The sequence below is a fragment of the Anthonomus grandis genome, chromosome 2 (genome assembly GCF_022605725.1).
Source record: "Anthonomus grandis grandis chromosome 2, icAntGran1.3, whole genome shotgun sequence".
Lineage (NCBI taxonomy): Eukaryota > Metazoa > Arthropoda > Insecta > Coleoptera > Curculionidae > Anthonomus > Anthonomus grandis.
The window spans coordinates 36883459-36896605 of NC_065547.1; the positions used below are offsets into that span (position 1 = coordinate 36883459).

Consider the following 13147-nt stretch of genomic DNA (forward strand, 5'->3'; position numbering starts at 1 on the left):
ACAGTCGATTTTTTTCAGATGGGTGTTTTGGATAAAACAAAAACTCAGTTTGACCAGCAATGTACTTGTATTTTTTAAAAAGTAGCAAAAACATTAAAAGCGTTCATCATTATTTTTTTGAAACTTGCCACGGCCAAAGTGAGCGGGATTCGGCCCACAATGCCATCAATAGAGCCATAAAAGTAGCTGGAGATTTTTTTTTACCAAGTCAAATTATACCAATTATAAAATTAGCAAGGCGTAAACATCCGTACATTGTGGTCGAAATGAATTTTTATGACTTTCTTGATTTTAAGAAATTGTCTCAGGATTTGCGAATACCTAAATCTCAAGCTGATGATTCACTTGGGAAAGTTGTTATAAACTGGACCAAAATTTTTGTTACAATGGTGAACAAGTCAGAACTAAGCCAAATATCTTTTAAAAATAGCCATTTTGACAAGTTTCCGAATAATAACACTTCCACGAAATGTCAACTTATTTAAATTACATATAGCTAGACTAAATAAAGGTCTTCAGAAAATTCCCGAAAAAAAAATATAAATCCTTATTATCCTTATGTGAGGGCAAAAATCCTGTCATACGTGGCGTCGAATACACGGAATTTTTTAAAAATCTGCCCCATTAAAAGATTTCTCTTACATACCCAACTAAAATAATGTTTTGGTAATTTTTGTTTAGTGTTTATATTTCCTATTTTTTGTTTAAGAGTGGTATTTTTTTCGATAATTACCTACTTTGTTGTTTAGTTTTAGCATGTTTAAGGATACCGTTATGATATTTTTTGTAAGGCGAATGTCAATCCGGTAATAAAGTTTGTACTTCAAAAAGGCGAATGTTGTTTTTTTGTGTGTTACAATTGTAAAAGTCTCGTTTTTTCTCCTAGGTATGCAAAATAATCCCACCCCTACAATCCCCAGTTAAAACTTGAGGTTAATGTAAAAAATACAATGATTTGAATAATCCCATAAACTTTAGACGCCATTTTCTGAAAACATAAGAAACTGATATTCGCCACTTTGTGAATTTGCCGACGAATTATTACATAAAATAGAAGTTCAACAATAATACGAGCATAATTTCTTTGCTTATTTTAACCTGTTTCATTTTTAAAAACATGGAGTGGAAAAAGGCGGCACTGTCAAAAATAAACTATATAAGCATTTTATTGATAAATATTATACTGGTTACAATATTAGTCATTGGTAATTATAGGATCAATTAATCAAATCCCGCAGCAAAAATAAGTGAAATTCAATAAAAATATATTGAAACTCATACATATATGACAAGTTTCTTTTTATTATTTCTATATAAATTACAAATTTAGATTAAAAAATTACCATGGAAACACTTTTATTTCTTAGAAAAAAAAATGATATGTCTGTTTGTGCAATTCTATTTTCCTAGAAATACATTTGAGTCATTAGTGTTCTATCGATTTTCTGATATCATTATTTCAGTCAATAAAAAAGTATTTATATAAAATCCACTGATTTCTCCCCATATTATTAACAGATACCGTAATCACCTCTATAACCCGGCTGTCAAATTTTGGGTATTTATTGCTGCTTCTAATTTTTCTTTTGAGTTGTCTCTAATTCAGCTCAATGGCATGATACAGATAATGATAGAGATGTAATCTTAAAATTGTATGCCAATTTTTGACCATATCGTTCAGCAATTCGGTCTATTCTAGAGTGCTTTTTCCACGGTTTACAATTAATAAACCCTAATCAAGCTTCAATATTATATTTTAATAGGCATTTAAACTAATTTGTTTAGCATTATCGCTTATAACGTTATACATAACACGCGTTATTTTGTTGTTACTGTAAACTGATCATTCGGAAACCGAGTTTATATAAGATTCACTAATGCATAATTAAGAACTCTTAATTTAACACATAAGCATTATCCTAAATTTCATACCCTAAGTTTATACAATAGTGTAGTAATTGAATTGCCATTTAGGGTCATTAACATATATGAATTTTATGTTCTATTATAGGTATATTATTTGTCACAAGGAAAGGTCAATAAACCGTATGATCACGTGTTATCGTTCTGCGAGGCTAGTTCTAAGGTGTGAATTTTGAAATAAGAGTCCTGACTATGCATAAAGTTTTATAAGCGCGGCTTGAATTAACGGAGTTGCATCAATGGCATTCTAAATTAGAAAAAAATAATACGCCTATAAATGTTATTAATAGATTACGTAAATCCCGTGCAAAAGCTCCGGATATATCAAAGGCATTCGATCGAATCCTGGATAAAAACCTCTACTTATTTTAAAACTTCCTCTAGAACCGATCCATTCATGTTGTGGATCATGAACATATCTTGCAGAGGTTTGAAACTAACGCTGATGTGCCCCTTACGGATGTATCTTATTCCCTACCCTCTTTCTATTATATATCAACCATATTTTCACAAGACTTTTAATTCAATTTACAGCTTTGCTGATGATTATATATTGTCATCTTCAGCTTTCTAACGCCATAGGCGTTACCAAATAACAACTGTTAATGCCTTAACATTAGTCAAATCTTTACATTTATGCCTTAACATCATTTTACAGTGGGATGAAATTTATTCGATTGAGTTTAATGCAGCTTAGACTCAGTTTGCTTTATTTACAAAGAACGCTGATTTTGCCGCTCTAAGTCTTATGATGTCCTAGCTTACTTTGTCGTTGTCTTTGTCAGTTCGCTCGTGAGCTATGGAAAATATCATGGCATGATCATTTAGCGGAAATAGCTAAAGCAGATTCTAAAAACTTTCGCTCTTTTAAAGCGCAAAGGCTGCATATACCGCAACAACTTTTAACGTTTTATAATGCTCAGATTCGTCTATCTCTTGAATATTAGCAAAGTCAAAAATAGCGTTACTAAGTTACTAACATAATCTTGTTAACAAATCATCATATAAAACCTTAAAGACAATTGACAATATAACCTTTTACAAAAATAACATACATACGTAGAACATAGAACACACGCAACACAATTAAAAAAGTAAAAAATGTACTAAGAAGTCACTCATGGTATGCAAATTTCCTCAGGATTAAAAGGTTATATTTCAATACGCGTCTAAAGAATAAAACGCTTTTGCAAGTAAGAGTTTCTTTATATTTGTCCTAAAATGTTCTTTACAATTTATTAGCCTTATGTAGATGGTAAAAAAGCCTTCTGCCCCGATACACAATGGAGGACCTAATCTGCTCACTTTTTGAGATAAGCAGAGGTAAAAAGAAAATTGTTTGGAGATTGTAATCCGAGGACAAAGGATCAAGCTGATGGCAATATTTTTTGTGGATAAGAACAATCTCAAAAATAAAAATGAAATGACAATGTCAGGACAGAGTATTTGAAGAATATTGGCCTACAGCGGGTATGAAAGGAAACTACACTCATGTAGCGTTTTTTTGCAGAATAAATAGAGAGCTAAACAAATACTGAGAGCACAGATCTTAAAACACAGTACCATATGAGACTTCAAAAGACCGTGGTAGGCAATTTTAGGCACATCAAGTCCCAGAGAGTGTTACTCTAGCAGTATGTTGCACTCTAGCTAGCAACAGTTGGATGATAATTTTTTTTAAGAGGAAATATGATTTTCAGATTTTAATTGCCCATCAATTTTTGTCAGATCCAAAAATTTGCATATGTCAGAAGTACTTGATATTTCGTCTTGCAAAATTAGAGTGGCCAAGTTACATTTAAAAGTTAATCTTTTAGATTCACACCATGACTTTGTCAGAATTAAATCTTCATCAATAATACTCTTTAACCTCTTAGGATTAGTGTCATGCTCAAGTATTATTGTATCATCTGCAAATATAGTAAATTTCCCCCTAATTGGAATTTGAGAGATATCATAACCAGGAACAACGTTGGTCCAAGAAGAGAACCCTGGGGTACACTCGCATCCATATGTCGACAGGATGACATATCATTGGATGTGTCCCTCCAATCTCTGAATTTTTTCTCAATCAAATCAGTGGTCTCAAAGTCAATGGTCTGAGATTATGTTTATTTTTTAAAAAACTATTATACGTGTTTCGCCCTAAGGCATTATCAGATCGGTAAAGCTATTCGTTTAACACCACAAACATTTAAGTTAAAACAAATATTTAAGTTAAACAAAAAAATATTGCTGACGTTCACATTAAATCCGGTTTCAAACTTGACTTTGTGTCCCTCCAATCTCTGAATTTTTAATTATTAAGAGGTCTCTTTGAGAAAAATTGACTACTTTTTTGAAATTGTCAAAGAATACTCTTTGTGTTCTTCCAGGCAGGTAAGAACGAAACCAGTTGAGAGCAACTTCTCTAAATCCATAGGTTTATAGCTTCTGCAGCAGTATTCTGTGACTTCTATGACCCGAGTGCGGCCGCACTCTCCCCAGCATTCAACTTTCCAGAGAAAAAATAAAAACTCTAAGTCTCAGGTCTGATGATAATTTATTAGCGAAACATGTAACCTGATTGACAGATAAAAAGATATTTTGAGACTTAGAATTTTTATTTTTTCTCTAGTTATGTAGGTCTCTTTGAGATAATGGACGAGTTCTTTCAATTCAATTTTCCATCCAAAAATATACAATAGCATGAAATGTACCCAGTTTTGCCCGGAATCTAAACTACATGGTTAAGAACATTACGCCGTTTCAAAAATTCCATTATTCTAGTTTTTACGAATCTCTCTACAAGCTTACCAAGCTTGGGAATTAGGGCTACAGGGCTAAAATTTGATGGATTATGAAATATAGATTATAAAGATCAAAAATAGTTTCCACCCTTCAATAATGATATAATCAAGCTTCAAGTGAATATAGGAAGGACCCACGTCAAAAGGAAACATTTACCACCTCAGCCAAAGAATCAAAAGTTAGTTGCGGTAACGCTGTAAGCTTTAATGACTGTAAAATTAGAGCTCATCCCACCTAGAAGTGTTCTAATTTTACATTAAGACAAAAGTTTAACATTGCTTAAAGTTGTGTATAGAGTCTGGATTAGCAACAGATTAGCAATTTTTTTGAAAGACGTAAAGCAATATCTTGAAAAAAATTATGGAGTGTGTCTGTCATCACCGTTCTATTAAAAACAATGGATTCCCACAATGTTCACTATGTAACTCATTAACAATATTCCAAGTCTCGCTAGATTTGTTTCTTGATTGGTTTATTTTATTCCAATAGTACAAGTTTTTTGCCAGTTTCACTGTCGCAAAAAATTCAAATCGCAGTAAATTTTACTCTATTAATATATAATCTATTCAAGTAGGATATTAATTTGGAATTATCTAGAGAATTTTTTTTATGGGCTGCAAATACCGAAGATGTTTATCAGAAATTAAATTCTTTCTAAACCAGGGGCTTCTCCTTTTTTCCTTAATTCTTAACAAGGAGAAAGTTGACTCAAAAAATCCACTAAACTTGAATGGAAATTTTTAAAAGATGCGCTGTCAAATATGATACCATTCCCGTGTCTTGCATTACAACATTTTAATCTTTAAAGTTACGGGCATCTTTTACGTGAGATCGCCTTACATCATTGAGAAAAAAGGAACATAATACATCCTCATGATCAGATAATACAGCATTTACAATTCTACATGTGACATGATTAAAAGATTTTAGCCATCCACATATCGCCAAATAATTGTTACAGTTATTGCAGTCTTAAAAATGTACATTAATATCACCTGTCAATTTTACTTAAAATGTTAGATAATTTAACAATAAAACTATTAAAATTACATGAAGGCGACCTGTAAAGACTTAAAAAATACAAATTTAATTACTTAAAATAAACAATACAGAATTCAACAAAAGTTTTTTTTCAGGAAATACTCAAACTTGGTAATATCAACAAAGTATTGTTTCTAAAAACTTGTGTTTTATTAATACAAAAGTTCCACCATATACTGAGTATAGGAAAAGAAGGTTTTAATAACAGAGAGAACATAATTTTTTATAAAAAAAAAGGTTCACCTTGTTTGAGCTAATATTCGGTTAAAACAACAATGACAGGGTTATTGTAAATGCTAAAAATAAAGAGAGTTCATCAGATTTACCTCTGACTGACTAAATATTTAAAAGGGGTAAAGTAAAATGGACTCCGACTGAGTTTGGCTTTAAAAAGTTTTATTCTGTTTCATCTGCTCATTACTTCATATTATATCCATTCAAGGTGTTTGATCATCCATAGTGTTTGATACTATATGTTTAAGGCATAGTGAGTGCAAAATATATATAATGATAAAATATCTTCAACAGCATTTGTGATAACTTTCACAGATATGTTTTTATTTCTAATGAATGAATTGATGTATTCAAGAATCTTAAAATAGAAGCGACTGTGTCTTAAATTATGCGCAATACATTAGAGTAAGAGGAGGTCAGTACCCTTTCCTATAAACAACAAATTACTTATAAAGACTAGACAATTTCACCTTCGTAGAATCTACATACAACTACATTATCTGTAGTATTATAATTAATAACATTACCAAAAATGTCATTAGTTAGTACGCCACTCAGTACATTTCCTAGCAAGCACCTTTATTGCTCTCACATATGGAGCTCTGGTCTTTCAACACATATGTCTTATAGGAAATCCGGAGATAACAAAAGCTTCTTGTTTGTTTGACGACAGTTTGGCGCTTAGAACGAAAGTGGCGGACCCTTAGAACATTGAATACACTAGAATAAGCATTGGCTGCTTTGGATTGATCGCAACATCTACACGGGGGGCAGAGGGAATATTTTGTTGATAAACATGCTTAGTATTCCATGTTGCCAGTAATTACTCAATTTTAACAGAAAAAAATAAAGTCTTATAATAAATTATTATAATTAGCAGAAACTGAGTTGCATTCTTTAATATAAAGCAAAGAAAGAGTAAAACTCATTTAATAACCAAAACTATTTTGTACTATATTTACACTAAACACTAATAATAATTAAAAGTTTTAATTTGGATTCTTTAAATCACCAAATGTCCACACACAACGGCAAAGCTGTAGATTTTGCCCAGAAATAGTCTCGCAATAAAGGTATTTGGCAACTGCGCTCGTTTACTTTTGTATGGTACACCTTTCGTACCGTATTAGTATTAAAAGGATGTTTTGAGTAGTTTCACTGCGTTTTTTTAATTAATATGAAGACTAAAAACTCCTTTTTTTCTGAAAAATTATAAAGAAGTCTAGAGTATGTCACATATATTGGAAAAATAAAAATTCAAATCGTTCCTTTCACAGGCGAGTTAGGTGTCAATGGTGTCATCCTTCTAGGTTATCATATTATAGAAGATGTCATATTTCTGAAGTATTTAAGTATTGGATACCAAAATATTAATAAAAATGTGTAATTGAGTATAATAATATAATCTAGCAAATTTATTGCTTATTTGAACCCGAAATGCCGCAAAATTAATGCGTACAAAAATAGAAAAGATCCTGTTGACATTACGTTTGATGGTTCTAATAGTGGTATTAGGCAAAATATTGATAATATGACACCAATTTAAGTTTATGAACTAATATGGACCCGTGATATTATGAATTTACTAGTAGAGAAAACAAATGAATATGGCGAGGTTTTATGTCTTCAAAATAGACCAAAGAGAAGGAGTGAGAGATTTAGAAATTTTCAACCCGTTAGTATGAAGGAAATGAAACAGTTTTTTGGTTTATGTCTTACAGGTGGGCAACTGAAATGTCGTTCTGTAAGAAAGTTGTTTTCTCTGGATCCAATTCACTATCATCCAATATTTTCGGCCACTATGTCTGGCAGACGATTTGAACAGATTTTGAGATGCCTTAATTGTTCTAGTGACGACAAAAATGATACAGCCGGAAAAGTAAGCCTCCTTTTAAAAAAAAAATAATAAAAAACAGCCAAGATTTATTTTATCCCCAAGAAGCATTATCATTGGATGAATCTCTTTTATTGTTTAGAGGTAGGCTTAGATTCCGCGTGTATATAAAAAATAAAAAAAACAAGGTATGGGATAAAATTCTACGAACTTTGTTCTAGTGATGGTTACATCCTTAATATTGAAATGTACAAAGGAAAAACAAATCGCGATGATGTCGGATCATCCAAAATAGATTCCCTAGTTTTACGCCTAATGGAACCTTATTTAAATAAAGGGCACCACGTATATATGGATAATTTTTATAATAGCGTTACTTTATCTAACAAGCTGCTTGTTCAAAAGACACACTCAACTGGAACATTAAGGAGTAACAGGGCTGGTAACCCCAAAGAAGTAACTACAGCAAAACTACGACGTGGTGATCATATCTGGCGTCGTTCAAATGATGTTTATGTTTCAAAGTGGAAAGACAAACGTGAAGTCTTAGCCATTAAATTAATTCAAAAAACTAAATTTCAGTATTATAAAACTCAAATACAGGATGCAGGCAAAAATTACAAAAAGGTGTGGAAAATTATTAGCGAAACAACAAATAAAAATAATGAAAAAGGGGTGATAACAATCAAAGATGAAACCGGCAATATTGTAAAAAATAAAGAACAAACGTCTAATCTTTTTAATAACTTCTTTTCAAAAATTGGAGAAACAATGGCAAATAACATTATTTCAAAAAATCAACGCAATAACGACAATAAAAATAATATAGATAAAACTCTCTTTTTAGGATCAGTAAATAAAAAAGAACTTATAATGCACATTAACTCCTTAAAAACAGATTCATCTCCTGGCGAGGATGGTATAACTGTTAGATTAATTAAAACAATTCATGTATATATTTTAGATCCTTTAGCACATATAATTAACTTAACCTTTAAGACATCTAAGATCCCTATAGAGTGGAAAAATGCTATAGTAATTCCAATTTTTAAAAACGGCGATCCATATCAAATGACAAACTACAGGCCCATATCTCTACTAAGTAACCTTTCAAAAATATGGGAAAAATGTGTCAAGACTCGCCTAATTTCATTTTTTGAATCACAAAATATAATTTTTAATGCACAATTTGGTTTTAGATCTAATTAAAGCACCGATGATGCAATATCTTTTTGGTTTAACAAAATTATGTCAGATATGCAAGAAAATAAGAAATGTCTTACAGTATATATGGACTTTGCAAAGGCTTTCGATACAGTCTCCCACACCTTGCTGTTAAATAAATTAGAAAATGTTGGAGTAAGGGGTCAAGCTCTGGAGCTTTTTAGATTCTACTTGGAAAATCGAGTGCAAAGAGTGCGATGTAATGATATCCTAAGTAGTGGTATGGTTGTAAATACTGGAGTTCCTCAAGGGACAGTCCTGGGTCCAATTTTATTCTTGATCTATATTAATGATTTGGGAAAATTACTACAAGATAGTTCGGTTATTTGTTACGCCGATGATACTGCAGTCACATTCACAGACAACAGCTGGGATGGTGTATACTCGAAAGCAGAGCAAGGTATTTATGTAATTCAAAACTGGATAAATGAACACAAAATCACCCTAAATATAATAAAGACCAAATTTATAGCTTTCTCTTTGACAACTAGTGATCAACCTAAAAAAAGTAATATTAAAATTCACAACCCAACTTGTAATTTATTAAATAACAACTGTCCTTGTCCTTGCATACAAAAAATTAGTAAAATTAAATACCTAGGTTTATACATTGACCAGTATCTACGCTGGAATGAACATGCTTTTGAAACGTCCAAAAAACTTAGAAAACTTTATTATAAATTTTATCAGCTTCGTAATATTTTAGATAAGAAAACACTAAAAATAGTATATACTTCACTAGTAGAATCAATTTTAAGATATTGCTTAGTAATTTGGGGTGGTCTGAATGATAATGCCATGCAAATGTTAAAAGTATGCCAAAATAAAATACTTAAGATTATCCTAAGCAAAAGCAATCAATATCCTACAATCAACCTTTATTCGGAACTAAATGTACTAAATTTAAGAGGATTGTTTGTGAGTGCATGTCTTTGTTACTACAGAAAGGTTAAAGGTATTTTTAGGGAACTAGACCATCAGTATTATACTCGTTCTAAAACAAACAAGGATTTGCAATCGCACTTTTTCAGCAAATCACACTTGCAAAGAAATATGCTGTTTCTACTTCCCAAATTTCTGAAGCTTCTGCCCACAGGCCTAAGGTCTAAAGTCGAAGTAAATAAGCATAGAAAAGGTTTAAATTTTGAGATAAAAAACTTCGTCATTTACCATTACGAACACTTTAAAAGATTAATGTAAAAAAAAAGAACGAAACGTAGTAGATAAATGTGTATTACACTATAAAAATAATATTAGAAGAACAGAAAGACTCTTCTTCTAATGCTTCTCTTGTTTCTGCTGCTTCATTCCGGGTTGTTTTGTCTCCTTGTCTCCTCTCTGGCGCTTCTCTTTATAGGAATTATTTCTTTTGTATATAGATGGAATTAACTATTTAGAGCATATTAGCATGTATTATATAGATTATTTTAATGTTATGATATGGTTTCATTTTAATTATTTATACTTAATAGCAGAAAACTGCCACACAGGTCGAGGGATGGGAAATTTCGATACAGGCCAAGCTAACGGTCTAGTGAAATGTTCCATTCCGTGATAGACGCTACAATAATATTAAGGTAATTTTGTTAATGGACTATTGTACCAATATAGACTATTGTATTGCTGTCTATTTGCTATTGAATGATTTATATTTTGTAGAATTGAACTAATATATTGTATTGTATTGTATTGTATTGTATTACAACCGCTTATACCCCACATATGGTAGAATCCGAAAATAGATATGGGAAAAAGACTGCAAAACCATCAGAAATAGTGTATTCTGATGGTTTTGCTAAATAGTAATAGTAAATAGTAATAACGACATGTCTGGAATAGACAGATCGGATCAAATGATCAGTTATTATTCTTGCCCTAAAAAAAACTGTAAGATGGTATAAAAAAGTAATATTTCACTTTCTTGATATTGCATTGTGGAATGCATTTTATATCTATAGACATAAGTTAGAAAAAAAGCCATCATATGCAACAATCCGGGAAAGTGTAATTAGAGAGCTACTAGGAATAGCAGGAAAAACGGATGGCAGAGAGTTTGTAGCGACAGTACCTGTAAAGACTAAAAAAAGAGCATCCAGGCGAGACGACAAAAATAATCGTATTCTTGAGGCGATCCCCATTCCCAAAAACTCAAAAAGGAAGGGTAAATTTTATAAGAGATGCAGACAATGTTCCATAGAAAAAACACGAAAAGAGACAGCTTGGCAGTGTAACACCTGTGTTGGAAATCCTCCACTATGTGTCGGTACTTGCTTCGACAACTGGCATAAATAGGCGTTGTTTCTCAAATTTTAATTTCAAATAATTTTTTGGGATATACTTATCTTTAGTTTTTTGACGTGAAAAAGTATTTTTATACGAAAGTTTTTTTGTAAAAACGTTTAGGTTGTAATAAAAGGTCCAATGGGTTGGAATTTTATTTTAAAAATACACATGCGGCATTTGCCGTCAGTGCCGTTTTAAGCACATTTATTGCTTTCGATGTGACATGACGTCATACGAAGCGTAAGTTTTTTTGATTTAGGCGAAAATACCAGCACTAATTAAGATATTTAATATAACTTTCGTTATTCTAGCTTAAAAAGTAACGAAGATATGTGTTTTTGAGGTCCTACCGGATTTTCTCGTGTACGTTTTTGCAATACGCATCTGACGCTAGTGTCCTTCAACGTGTTAAACGTTTTTCTGTAATATATAATAAATATTTAAAGGAATTTGAGATGGCTGCAAAGCTCGAAACGAAAGTTTTTTGATTAAAAATTATCGAGTTAGATGTTATAAACGGCTATAAGTGCCAAAGGATAGGGATAAAACTTTTCCTTATAGCCGTTAGGAGTTACATAGCCCTTTATATTATTTTATAACATCTAACAATTCACTAATTTTTTACCAAAAAACTTTTGTTTGTAGATGTTTGCAACCATCTCAAATGCGCTTAGGGAGCTCCTTTAGGAGCCTTTTTCATTTCTTTAACATTCGACTTTTTAAGTAATTTTCACAAAAAAACTTTAGTTTTTAGAGGTTTATAACCACTATAAATCGATTTAGTTATTAATTGTTAATATCTGGACAACAAAATATTAAAGTTTCTTGGGAATTTCAATTATATCAATTAAATAACAGCGGGCGCGGACTATAAATAGGTTGGAGCGCTTTAGGAGCTCCTTCAGGAGCCTTTTTCATCTCTTTAACATTCGACTTTTTAAGTGATTTTTACACAAAAACTTTAGTTTGTAGAGGTTTATAACCACTATAAATCGATTTAGTTATTAATTGTTAATATCTGGACAACAAAATATTAAAGTTTCTTGGGAACTTCAATTATATCAATTAAATAATAGCGGGCGCGGACTATAAATAGGTTGCTGGCAAACGACATAATATGCGTTCTAGATTTTGGTTGCTAGATATCGATCTGGCGCCAGCTTCACAAATATGAAAAAATATGAGCATTGTTACACAGTTATCGGATATGAGCATTGTAAACATAGAGGCATTCTACGTTGCCAAGTTGATTAAGAAAATTATATATTGAATGAAAAATTGGAAAATCGATTTGACATCATTCTCTAAGAGATGGTAAACTCAAACAACCTCGCCTATGGTTTGCAGCTAGGATTATTCTAGACATTCAGTGTTCTAAAGGCGGAGCTGACTCTGTTTTATTGATACCATTACGGTAAATGCTTTTCCGAACTGGCCCATATATATCATTTCACCTAGATCTACTCGACAGGCAGATGCGACCCGGGAATATCGAGTGCAAGTCTGTGGAATCGACTTTCAAAGAACATCTTTCCCGAACATAACTTATCTAACCTTATCTTTAACTAACCTTATGCATAACTTAAATATCACCTTCGTAGCACTGGCGCTACTCATGATATATATATATCGTTGACAGTACGACAACTATACACCATTTGTCGGAAGTACGTGTAAAGACTAGGCTTTTCAAGTTATAACGTGTTACATCGGTTACCTATAATTTCGAAGCTCATCACCATATCTTGAAAAGAGTGTATCGAAAAAAAAAACCTGAATTCGGAAGATTTTTGTAGAACTCTTTTTTTAACAAAAGTG

The 13147-nt window shown here is 31.8% G+C and overlaps 1 protein-coding gene across 4 annotated transcripts in view; it reads right to left on the reverse strand.

Moving 5' to 3' along the window:
• The window catches only part of LOC126749572 (insulin-like peptide receptor), a 434160-nt gene that overhangs the window by 99410 nt on the left and 321603 nt on the right, over positions 1 to 13147 (reverse strand). The window lies entirely within an intron of this gene.